The sequence below is a fragment of the Cebidichthys violaceus genome, unplaced genomic scaffold (assembly GCF_023349555.1).
Source record: "Cebidichthys violaceus isolate CVI_PGR_0920_01 unplaced genomic scaffold, fCebVio1.0.p SCAF_5, whole genome shotgun sequence".
NCBI classification, from domain to species: Eukaryota; Metazoa; Chordata; class Actinopteri; order Perciformes; family Stichaeidae; genus Cebidichthys; species Cebidichthys violaceus.
This window is the reverse complement of record NW_027176705.1, coordinates 11,770,010-11,783,592: the sequence shown is the minus strand read 5'-3', so window position 1 is coordinate 11,783,592 and position 13,583 is coordinate 11,770,010. Positions and strand designations below refer to the sequence as shown.

Below are 13,583 nucleotides of genomic sequence, written 5' to 3'. Positions count from 1 at the left end.
CAAATAACCTGGAGCCCTGAGGTCAGCAGTGTGAAAGAGAGAAGTCCCGGTGACTGGATGAGGAAGTGTTCTCATGAGGTTTTCCCAAGAAATGGATCTCTTTTTTAATACATTGTTGGCATAACTTTCGCTTCTCCGCCTGCATTTGTGACAGACGACAGCATATTTGCATGTGTACGTTTTACGAGATGACGCTGATCCACGCCCAGTACACGTCGAAAAAAGATTCCAGTATGTCAAGATGGCAATCGGTCAAGTACGGAGATGTCGGTGAAACTGATACTGGTTGACTTAAAATACACCACACTGCCAAAGCGAGTCAGATTTGAACCAAAATTTGTAAAAAAACAACAACAACCTCAAACTTGAATATCAAACATACGACGAGTCCGCCCACCTTTTTATGTCAACAGCTCTATTGTCACCGAATATGTACTTTAAATATCTCTGATATTCAAAAGCACAATTTAATGTTTTAAGATGGGAGATAACCAACATTGAATATGTGTAAATACAGTTAACATGTGTATTTCAGCAATAACAAAGCGGCCAACAGTAGACACTTAGGCTATGACTAAATGGCCTAAGTTTATGGTCCAAATTTTGATAGTTTAACATGTAGATTAATGTACGTTTTAGACAAATAATGCTTATAGAAGTCGTGTTTATTTGCCGCACACGTCAATATTTGCCTGCATAGCTGTCGCCGTGCAACCGGGCCCAATCAAATACGCCATTTTTTGAACAAACAGACAGCTCTCTGAAAACTAACAACTCACTAACCAAACAAGAGCGTCAAACCCTCTCGGGGTCTTTCTGTGTGATTTAACGAAGAGGAGCGGCACCCTCCCGGAAAGCACCGCCCTCTTTGATTCAGTAGCGGATTCCTTGATATTCAGGAACCACCAGTGGCGCCCTTTCTCCGCAGGATCTCTGAAGTGCCCTGCGGTCTTGAAAAAAAAAAAAAAGCCCGAGTCAGGTGTGCGTAAACATAACGTTGAACGGGATTTGCGCAGGCAGACGCGGAAAGAGAATAGCCGATTCGTACGTATTTTTTCTCTGTGGGAGAAATGTCCGAGGGGTTGGGCCAGAGATCCCGTGTAAAATGCTTCCTCCGTTTAGCTGCTACCCGTGCCGGGGTTCGGGAGTTGTCCGGCTGATGGCACACACAAGCTGCTGACGACAAAACGTGAGAATCGAAAAGAGGTCGTCTTGTTCGTCAACCCCTCCCCGCGGCACTGCTACCCTTTTTCTGTGGATAGAAATCATCATGCCGAGCTCCGACGGAGGGACGTGAAAAATGACCCACACTCCGTGAGCTGCCACAGCCGACGACGTGTTGCAATTACGCGGAGAACCAAGAAACCGTCGGTCTCGAAACGACCGTGTAATTTACAGCGCTCTTTGATGGCATGCACCAGGGTCGCCTGACAGCCGGGGCTCATAACCGAGTAAGCTCCGGCTCTTTGATGTCTGTGGATCCATTCATCCTACCCGCTGTAATGACGTCTGCACGGTTATTATAATTCTATCGGTGAGGCATTTGTGAGAAACCAAACCCTGGGCCGGTGTCGGGGACAGTGAGGCTGGTCGGCTGTCGGAAGGATATGGGAGAGCGAGCGGAACCGATGCAGTGGGTCTTGCCAAGGCACCGTCAAAATACAGGTGAGCAGCGGGATGAAGGGACTGACCGACTGACAGTGTGACTGATTACCTGCCGTCGGCTCTATGCACATGCAGCCAGCCAGCCAGTCCGCCGCGGTGCGGACAGTTGTGACCCGGCTTTTTAATCCTCGCTGTAGTGCTGCTTTGAGACACATTTCTTAGGCCACATCTCCGTCAGCTATAGGCCCACAAGATGCCACCTGAGGCAGCCGTCCGGATCAACCGAGATTAAAGGCTGCTGCCCCGCTGCTGCTGACCTACCTGCTGTAATCATGCTGCTGCACGTATTAAACACCCTGGACTGCAGCTAAATATAGCTCAGTGGTTCAGTTATAGCGTATTTTTTTTATTTACTGTATAAAATGCCATGATAATGGAAAAAAAATGCCCATCACAAGCTGCACGAGTCCAAAGTGATGTGATAGTTTAAGTGCTGCCAGTTCTCCAAAGTATTCAGTTGAAGTAAGTGAGATGACAGACCCCATTACCAACATTGCTGTTGCATATTTTCTTATTCTTATTTACTAGCTATATGATCACTCCACTGTTTTGGTTTTTGTTACTAGAAGGAGACTTGACTAACCAGACTTCTATAATTTGCAGACCATATGTGCTTTTGGTTGGTCAGTAGATGACATGTTTCCTTTTTAAGAAAAGGACCCGGCACAGCAACAGTAAGGGGAATGTCACACCTGTTTATCGCTCACACTGAGAATATTTCGCTGATAATTAGGACCCTCCTTTCCTCACGACTTCCAGTTGTGGATGTCGTTTGTATCTGTGTCCATGAGCAAGTGCAAAATGCCTACATCAAGCAACGTTTCAGCATAAATGAGATAAATGAGGTGTCAGCTGTGGAGTGCCAAGCTGTCCCAGCGAGCATAATGGACAGCTCTAAGTGCTTTGTAATTAAATAATGTGACAATCCAGTCCAACATAGTTGTACAATTTTTGAGCAAAACAAGAGATGATAATTAAATATTAGGCGGTGCACTTAAAGTGGCTCATAGTGTAGTTTAGACCTGTTGTAGTCTTCTGTCTATGCTAAAGCACCAGATGAGTTTATGGCTCACAGATGAGTTGTGGACTAAAGTCCAGCTTTTATTGACATCTTTCTTATTTTATTACAAGCTTAATATACAATAATGATTTTAACCTAAAAAAATCAACCCAAGCCCGTCCATGTGAGGCTGCATCAACTCCAGTGTTTACACGTTGTTCCCTGGCATCCCTGTAGGCTTCAACCCTAGTGGAAACCAAGCGCCTCCAGGGAGTCCTGGCAGATACAGCATGTTGTCTCTTTGTTTTCCAAAACGCACACACAATGTGTGACCTCCACTCGTGCCAGAAAACGTGCTCCTCTTCTCTAATATTGACTAATTATTTTAGATGGTTTAATTTAACAAAATCTGGTGTTTGGGTGTTGACAGGTAGTCAAGGAATCACTCTGCTCTGGGATGAAGCCGCAGCAAAGTAGAGCATTTAGTTAGTATTAAATTGCCGCTTATTTCTCATATAATTCGGACAACATCCTTAAATGAATGTATGAAGTCCTGTTGCATGTGTAAATCAGGGATGGTTAGAGTTCAGATATAGAATAGTGAGTTTATCTACAGGACAGGGTGTAATATATGTACTTCTATGTAGTAACAAATACCATGTAAAAGGTATAAATGAGCAGCAGTCCTAAAATGACGATGGGCTTATTGGTAGCACAAGTTGTATGTAGTTATAGGACTTTAAAATCTCAGCAGTCCGTCTGTACGGCTGAGATGACTTACAGATGAGTGCTTGTGTGAGAAGAAACACAATTCTATTTTGAACAGATACATTTAGTGGAAAACTCCCTTCCATTAATCAATATGTTTACACATATCAGCCGAACTGGGGAATGATTTGAGTGAAACCTTTATTCTTTTAAGTGAAACTGCAAATATTCGCTTCAGGTATAAATTGAATTATTGGAAAACAAGATTGCCAGTTACGTCTTGGTATTCATTTGTCAAACATGGAGCTTGAAATGTAAGTTCATGACAGATAACCAGGGCACGCCATTAACATTTTCAAGTGCATCATGGGACATGTGATCCAAATACGCTATATTAATGTAGACTCTGTGATAATACCCTGGAGGCAGAATTGATGATCTGGCAGCAAAGATATTAATAGACAGAAGTGTGAAAAATACTAATGTGTGAGAAACCTATGGACAAAACTGCTGCAGTTATTTTCAGTGTCTGACCAGATGCAATGACAAACAGATCTGTGCATGGTTTGTGGCAGCATGCCACAGACAGGTTGGCAGAGCACATATGTCAACTCCCCCAACACACAAAAAAACATTCATCGATACACAAACACACACACACACACACACACACACACACACACACACACACACACACACACACATGCAATGTGCAGTGCACATACGATCACATCAACTGAAAGAAGAGAAAATGGAGTGGGAAGAGGTGAAAGGGATTGAGTGGGTGGCAGTGGGAGAAAAAGATGGAGAAAGAGGCAGAGGGAGAGTAGGAGTGAGTGGCACATGGCTTTCAGTCTAAAAAAAGATGAACAACACAAAACCAAAACCAGAATCTGGATTAGCTAGATAAGGAAAATGAGGAGGAGGAGGAGGAGGGGGGGGGGGGGGGGGGGGGGGCTCGAGGAGAAAATGTAGGTTTTCCTCTGCACCGAAAATGGTGCAGATGCACACGCTCGGTTTCATGCTCATAAATGTCCTCTAAAATATGAATACTGAATGAGTGTGTGGGTAGAAGGAGAGAGCAGGAGGATGGGAAGACAGAAGATGAGAAAGGCAAAGGGTGAGATGGAGTTCGGAGATGGACGAGATTCTCTCGGGGTGGACAGAACGCTGCCGTATAGTGTGACAGAACGGGAAGAGAGACAAGATCACGAGAGACGGCAGGAGCAGAGCCAGGGATGTGACAAAGTGCTGGAGAGAGTCTCGTTCTGAGGCAGAGAGCAACACTGACCCGGGCAGAAAAAGAGAGGGAGAGACTGGAGCAGATGGACGTATGACAGAGAGCAGAGGAGACGGAGGGATTTTAGGACTGTGCTGCAGTCGAACCGTCATGCCAACCGGGTACAACCACAGCTTTGTCTTTAGACACTGTGCCCAACACCTAACTGCGTGCCAACTCCTCTTCAGCCTGCCTGTACCCCCCCCCCCCCCCCAAGCAAATATTTGTTCCTTTCTCGATGATTCCTATTGATGCTGACACCACAACAAGCTACCTGCAGTACAGGGGAGACGCTGCGTACTTGTGTGCCTGAATGTGTGCCAACAGAGCTTCTCTTTAATATTAGTTCACCAACTCTTCTCCTGCCAAAGCCACATTCTTACATTTTGTGTGCACAGACCGCATGAACAACATTTTAGACATTGGTCTGTGAGTGTAAAAAAATTAGATACTCCCAGCTATTTTAAAATGCACACATTTTTCATTCACCGAATTGTGCCGTGTGAGCATTCACATCCCATGCACCGGCACAGGACAGTTACACTTGCTGCAGACACTAACTGTGCTGCATTGAACGTCTGATACATTCAGGATGTTTTCAGAAGATGCAGTGAAAGCTGGAGTCTGTTCACCTGTGTCCTGTTGGACACACCTTAGTTTACATAACTCTTTTTACCTCCAGTGTGTGAGTGAAAGCTCCTGTATTAGACGCTGACATTCAGTGTGAGTGAAGAGCTGTGGATGTCCTGTATAACCAGGGACGAGCACAGAATCACACCCGGCCCCGACTGATTCTAGAAGAATGTACACAAGTGTTTTGTATTAGTTGGCTTAAGATTGATACAATTTAGAAATGTCGAATGTATTTTGTGTCTATTGAAGCAGGATGTGCCTGATTTGACAAGAAAGATCAGAGCAGAGCATCCCGACTTTAGATGGACATCCACAAAAACACACACAGAATGGCATCCAGTAGTATCACGCTCACTATCTATACTATAGTATCACTATCACGCAAAGCGGAACAATGTTTCACCTTTATTTTAATCAAGTGCTACATAATACACAACACATTGCTACACTGATGCACAGCTTCTCCATTTTTCTAAGACAAGTGGGCATCCTGTCTTTTTTAGTTTCAAACCTGTTTGTTGGTGGCTGTATCATCATCTATCTGTTCAAACTGTAATAATGAATACCACACAATCCCTGAAGGCCTGGGAGGTGCCTGAAAGTTAAATGGATTCCACTGATTATACATTATGTACGTGACGTTGACCTTTTTTTTCAACATGATAATGAAACGTCCAAAGTCAAGTTGAGGATGAGAAAACAACACACTTTGCACGATGACCTTTTGAGCCAACAGATTATGGTTTGATCACTTTTTGGTAGCTCATGATAAGGTTAAGGTTTGAACTATGATGCTGCAGCAGCAAATTAAACACCTGTAGGACCTGGGGTTTGTATTTATCTGCTATGATAATGGATTCAAATTTCTCAACTTTCATTTGTTTTGTGTGTGTGTGTGTGTGTGTGTGTGTGTGTGTGTGTGTGTGTGTGTGTGTGTGTGTGTGTGTGTGTGTGTGTGTGTGTGTGTGTGTACACACACAGACAAAATAAATGTTCCTTTTGAGCTCGCTCACAGTGGTGATGGATGTAGAGGCTTCTCAGGGAGAGAATGTGATACAAAATAAAGCGTCTGTAACCAACCGGCGGTGTGCCACGGTTTGGCTTGATGTTGCTGTTGCTGAGTGAGATGGAAGAGTAAGATATGAAAACACCTGCTGCTACCAGATCAACCTGCTGTCTGTGAAACAAGGAATTTACCACTACGGTTGAGATCAGATGGGACTCGAGAATTTTAGATTCAGGTCCGGTATCTGTTTCTACCTCAGCGAGACCAGGTGACTTTTAACGTTTACCGACCAAATGAAGCCATAAACGGAACAGCTAGATTTTCAAACTTCCATATAGTGTTCAAAGACTTATGGAAGTGGGTTTGACTATAGGCTCTGGCATGTGTAGGGGATGCATCGGACAATCCAAAAAGCAGTCACTCTCTGTAAAACGTGTGTGATGCTGTGCTGCATGCCTTTGCCCCGTTTGTTTAACGTCCATGTCAAACACAAAGCCATAATGACGGACGGGGAGGACTGTCATTGTTGTTGCATCATTGTTGTTGCATCACGTGGGGTACGGGCCTGGGCCTGGCACACAGTAGCACGCTGTGCGGAGCACAAAAGCACTGCTCGCATGCAGGAATATGTCACAGTCTTTTTCACAAAACACGTCCTTTTGGATTCAGACGGAGACACTAGGTCGGGTTGAGAGTCAAGAGTTGGCATGACTCATGCTGAATGCAGTAGCCAGAGTCGGGGACTGCAGCTGCAGCTCCGGAGTGGTCTGTGTAGTAGAGTTGCCCTAAAGGTCAGCTTTTTTAGACATTTAGATGTTCTTTTGATCTCAGGTTAGGAACGTGTGTGTGTGTGTGTGTGTGTGTGTGTGATTTTCATTATACGAGCAAAGCATATGCTAGTTGAATCAATATTCACAGTGATATAAAAATTGTGGCTATTTGGATAGTGGAATAACACCGTTGTGGTCAGATCTTAATTAAACTACAATAAATGGTCACGCGGTTTAGGAAGACTTGCTTTGCTGGCTGCATAATGCTTTCTAAATACAATCTAATTGGTTATGTCGGCATCACAGTTTCTCACTGATCAGTTTCATAGTTATTCAAACGGTTGATATGAAGCGTTCCACCCACAATTGCTCAGAACGATTAATTTTTCAATAGTGAGTGCAAATGTCCGTTTACTGTATATGAAAACATAAATTGTGTCGGAGCTGACATGTTGTATATTTACACAGACAGGAAAGGGTTGCATGAAACAAAGGCAGAGATGACACGCCGTACCAATTTACAAAACATCTATGAATCCACAGAATGTCTATTCATAAAAAGTTCATAAAAAGCCATTTCACTGTATCCAGAAGCGTGGTGCTTATGTAGACTATGCCTTGTAAAGTGAGAATGACATCCAGTAGTCTATATTTAAATGTGCTGGGTAGAATCCCACTGATAACGTCCTGATAGTCCTGTAAGTCCTGATGGTGTTCATGTTTTTCTCTTTGGTCAGCTCCTTGTCACGTCTATTGGATTTGCAAAGGTTTCATCACAATAAAGTGAAATGTTCATGCGTGGCTCGAGCTAGTGGTTGTATGCTGTGAAAGTAGAATTAGTCAGCTATGCGTGTCAAAAAATGTCTATTTTTGTTGTGTGCAGGTTTCGAAATGATCAGTATGTTGTCAAAATGTCGTCAGTACAAGTGTGTCCAGTGAGGCCTTAACATTTGTTAAGTTTATTTTGTATAAGATGATTCATGATTGCACAGAATGAATATTCTGTAATCTGTTTTTGGATAGGATTTGAAAGCATTTGTGTGTATTGTTCTTTTTTATGCAGCCGTCATTTTCACAGGAATGTTGTATTTCACACTCTTAACAACCCCCATATCATGCCGCTGCATGTCTTTATTTTCTGAAGATCTGTTTTTCTGATTGTAAATATCTTACAGAAGAAAACCAAAACATATCCACCCTTCTGTTCTACTCACAAACTCTCAGTTGGTTAAAGAAGTTACGTTTACTACAAAAGCACACTTGACTATGGAAGTATGCAATTCAAAATGTTGAATGTAAAGTGCAATGATCACTGTCGTGAAATACAGTCAAAGTGCATCCAGTAGAAGCTTAACAGCAGCACTAAGGCCAACATCCCCTGGGTGATGGCTGGGAGAGCCCTTAAGGAGGCAACTGGTGAGGATGAGGGGTTGAGACATGGACTGAGTACCGGAGTCCTCCATGAAATGATTCCCATCTGGCCTGAGGTCAGTGCTCATTAGTTGCACACAGAACTGATTCATGTCTGTCACTGTGCAGCTTGATAGATTACCTATACTAAGATTATTAGGCTGTTCTCTCTACTGCAAGGTTTTGACTGGACAAAAAAAGGCAAGGTTGACTTAGGGGAGGAGTCTGATCTCGAGGACTAGCAGCAGCTGTACTCATCCGAGACTTGGGTTCACTGATCGTTAAAAGGGACATTTTTCTGAGGTGTTCTCAGCACATCGATCTTGGGAGTGATCAATCAGAAGTATTGACTGACCTCAGAATCTGTGGCCGGTGTTGATGCCTTACAGAGGCCTGGAAAGTGAGAATACAACCTGAATACAGATTGACTACATGTAACGTCGTCCGTCTTGCTGCTTCTCTCTGTTTCATATCAATGTAGACGGCTTATCTTTGGACTGTTGGTCGGACGAAACAAACAATTTAAAGGCAGCACTTAGGGCTCTGGGTAATAGTGATGGTGAAAAGTGAATTTTCTTTTTTTAAAACATTTCAGAGATTTTAATAAAATGATTCATTTTGAAAATAATACTTAGTTGTAGCCCTTATCATGGCCAAATAGAATCAAACCATAAAAGGCACTCAATAAAAGTAATATGTAAGGAACAAACAGTCAAAGATAAATAAAAGAAACACAAGCTAGTTTAAAAAACAATGGTGGTTGAGCAGTCGCAATGTTTTTCTTAAAATATAAGGTAATTACAAAGGCAGTTTGCAGGGCACAAACCCCCTAACCTGGAAACCATAAAGCACTCAGTACGTGACGTGCTGGGCTCCATCCCCGTGACCTGAACGGGATATTAAATTAAACGGATGGATGCATGGACAGATGGAAGGAGCTGGCACTACTAACTCATAACTTTACTGAGTAGATCTACTACTTCTACAAGGTCACACTGTAACTCTGCTGTAATCCCGTTTAATTTATAATTATGTCATAGTATGGAGGTCTCTGCTGGGAGCCAAATCTTAACAACAGGCCTGGAGGAGAGTGCTGATAACCGGGTCCCTGGAGGTGTAGCGTGTGCCTTCTGCATTTAAGAGATCTACTTGATTTCACCGGCCTGATTGTTTTGGCCTAAATGAGATTTTTTGGGGGGGGGGGGGGGGTTCAGATGTTCCTTTATTTCTTTTCCCCTCTTTCTTTCCTCCCTCCCTCCCTCCTCCTGCTGTCCTCTTAAATGTTACTCCAACCCAGATAGAGTTTTACAAGTCGCTGTGACTTCAGTCACGTGAACCCATTCACATGCCCTTGTTTCGTCCGCTCTCTGGCGTTACCTCAAAGCTGAGGAGCCACACATTGGGCTTGGACTAAGAACTGGAATCTGTGGCTCTAGAGTCATGCCACACCTAATGTACAGTATATTCCTCAAGTCTCCTCAGGAGCTTTGGCTTTTTTACAAATAATCACAGCAAGCGCTAAAGCTTGAGAGGGTTTTCTTCCAGCTGATTTTTACGGTTCTGCCAATCAGTGAAACCACCTGCTGTAGTGCTTTGATTTGACGGGAAACCTTCACACTGTCACTCCACTGCTCGTGGTCTGACCCTACAGTTAGCCAATTATAATCAGCTGCCAACACAGCACTCGGGTTTAGTTGCTGTGAAAACAATTTTCGTGTCACTAAAACACTGAAGGGATTAGTCGTTACTGGGCACAAGTTGTTCTGTAATATTTTTGCCCACTCCGTGAAATCACAGTTTCTTGGTGCGTTGATTTCTCTGTACCGTGTATTATTCAAAGAAATCGAGGAGTTTCAATATTTCCTTTTACTCTTGAGCTTCTACTAAATGAATGCGACCGCCTCGGTGTGGAAAACATGTCAGGGTTTGAAAACGGGGATGCATGAGATAACGGAAGCGCCTTAGAATAGTATGTAGCAGCTCTACAGTGAATGCCAGTCTCATGAAGCTCACAGCACTGCTCACGGTGTGGATTAAACTCCATAGCTGTATTTTGAGCCTGTAGTTTATTGTGCGGTGAAGAAAACATAGTATTAGGTGTCTTTCTGTTGGCGGTGGTGAGGGTCTGATCATTGTGAACACTGTTGGGAGGTGAGCAAGTAGACTTCTTTGCTGTGAAATTGTACAAGCAGCCAAAGCATTTCACAGTCGAGTGAATAGTGGGTGTCTGCTTGATTAATGTCATTCAAAAGGCCAAATTACTTCCACCAGTCATTTCTTTCTCTCATTGTAATAAGAGAAGATGTTCATTATTGCCATGTCCTGACACCCTATTAGAAGTGATCCACTGTTAGCTGAAGCTTAAAGTCTGTTGATTTTGTCCCAATACCAATCCTGACATCATGATGCATGTGTCCACGGCTCATTTCCAGCTCAACAATAGAGCCGGATAGTATTATGTTGATATTTTATGTTTATTTTATTTTATTATGAATGTATTTCAGACCTAACAAACATGCTGAATGCATTTTTGCCTCATAAAACTTTGGCAAAGCCAGTTTAGTTTTTGAAGAAATTTGAAATCTGCATTGTTTACATGCATTTTGGCACAAGAGTGTCAGTATTCATCCGTCACAATTCTACCTCCGACATATTTATGAAACCAGTAGTTGCCTCTGTTGAAACTGAACCAATGAACTAGAGTTTTACAGTTCAGGAGGTCTCCAGTTTACTGTAATGTAGATCACATGTGTACTAAATGTCTTGATGGTCTGCACTACCTGACTGTACCAGCTTAACTCCTTATGTGTATAAAGGTAAATGAATATATGCACATGAAGGAGCAAAACGTATAGGAGCCCATATTTCTTGTTGGTCTCAAACAGTAGGGGAAACCTTTGATCCGTATTTAGACAAAATGCAAATCGGTGCAGGTCTTCCCACTCAAGAAGCACAGAAATAAAAGAGGGAACTGGCACACAGCTAAACATTGGTGATAAAAAGGTGCTGAGAAGTCTGACATAAGTTTACGATTTTAAATCTGGAGAGAATTGAAGATATGATACAACTTGCAGTACATGTTGCCGACGCAAAGCTCAGCGGTGACTTACAAATTGACAGTGAACCTGTGGGGCATGAGGATCCATTCTGAAAGCAAGGTCTTCAGTGTTTCGGTGTGTTCAGTAATGGAAAAAAAGAGAAGGTTTTGTGGAAAGGTATTTCTCCTCCAGATCTGCTCAGAGGAAGTGCCGGTGTTTTTCTACTACTCCACACGTCCCTACTGAGAGCTACAGTATGTAGGTGGCAGCACAAATGCCTCAATGAATGTTTTTTTTCTTTGCCTGATTTCTTCCTCCAGAAGTAATTACGAAGTACAAAAAAGGAATATTAACTATAGACTTCCTTTCAAGCCTCTTCATGTGCTGAGCTAGTATAATTAATACATGGTGTGTTCAGTATAGGGCATTGGAATTGATTTGGTTGGAGAAAAGTCTTCTGCACTCGACATGTTAGTGCAGGAAAATGAGAACTGCCTTCTAAAAGCAGCTCCTTTCAGACACCGTCCATTGTCTGTGCATCTATTATCACTATTAGGGCATATAGTTACCCAAGAAAACACTGTGAAACACAAAGCTAAAGGAGCACAGGTGTTATTTTCACAGCAGGTTATTGTTCTGCAAACAGACCGCTTGTTGTTTAGCTGGCTTTTTACTGCCAGCTTGCACCATCACCGTTTACAAGAGCGAAATGGAATGACAAGGATGTCGTCTTGACACTAGCTGATATGCACGGGGGAAAACAAAACATTACTGTACATTCTAATCCAGTTAGTTCCAATATACCTTTGTGAAACTTACAACAGGAACAAGGTGCATTAGGTCAGGAAACAAACATGTGAACATTGACACAGAGGAATGCCAAATTTGCTGCAGCACCAGGTTGTTCCAGTTGTGCCAGTACTTGGATGTCTTGGTCCAATCTGAGTTCATCTATTGTAAATGATCAACTGCGCGTCACCCATTGTAGGGATGCAAATCACTGCATCTTTGCTGCAGCATTTGTCAATTTGAAACGGTAAGATCTTATATAATAGCACATTTACCTTTGACGAGGGAATGATGCAACTGTCCCTCGTGGGCTATTTCATGCAGGCACGATGTAAGAAGTGAGACTTTAACAACTGTGATGACTGGTATTTAAGGGTGAAGAAGGGTGCTGCCAGTTTCTCAATAACTAAAAAAATGTGAAAAAATGTTCTGAAACAATACTAAAAAGCAGAGGAGTGCTGGATAGTGACCAACCAGAAATCTCAAAACTAACTTGTGCTGCTTTATCTTTTATAGTCAACGGTTTTGGCATGATGGATGGTATACTTTTTGGACAGAACTGTAAAATCTGTCCTTAAGCTTTCAGCAAATATGCAGGAGCGGTGTACGATAAAGGCTGTATCAGCCTGTATCGGCACCATAAGGCCTACATCAGCCTCTCTGTGGCTCCTTCTCTCCCTACCATGTATTTTACATTTCAGTGAAGCCCAGAGGCCACTTGAGTAAAGTCGCAATGCTTTTCCATGGAGGAGAATGGACAGAGTGACATAAAAGAAGCTTTTCCACATGGCCGTAACCAGCCTGGTACCATCGTATATCGAAGCTGGTTCTCTCTCTTTTGTTCATTAAGTGGTGCATTTTCTCTGCATCCCTTCACCCATTTAGTCTCATCTTCTCCACGTCCCATTATCTTTCAATCTCCTCCTCTTGTGCAAGTCTATTTCCGTTATAATCCCTGCAGCCCTCTCTCAGTTTCAGTAAAGCGAGTTTGATAAACAGAAAGTAAATCAGTGGCCTAATCATGACGTCGAGCTTTAAGCAATATTTGACCTGTCGAGGAATCCATGCCAGTATAAATGTGTTTGTTCATCGGTCCTCTGTTTCCCCTCTTTAGTGGTTTGAAGCTCGTCATGTGAGATTATGATGTACAGTGTGTAGGACATTAGGTCAAACCTTTTTTTAGAAATACCTGTGGACAATAGAGAGGAAAGAATTGAAGCATTATAGCTTTTTAGACGGAGACGCCCGTTTGAAAAGGATATCCATTGTCCCTGAAGTTGTCCCT

General features: G+C 42.8%; 1 protein-coding gene across 3 annotated transcripts in view; it reads left to right on the top strand.

Moving 5' to 3' along the window:
- The first annotated feature begins 857 nt into the window (after positions 1-857).
- Positions 858-13,583, top strand: part of dagla (diacylglycerol lipase, alpha) — a 31,943-nt gene continuing 19,217 nt past the window's right edge. For all 3 annotated transcript variants that reach the window (XM_068730146.1, XM_068730145.1, XM_068730147.1), the window contains exon 1: positions 858-1,665. The gene's annotated coding sequence lies outside the window, so the exon portion shown is untranslated. The remainder of the gene's footprint in view (positions 1,666-13,583) is intronic.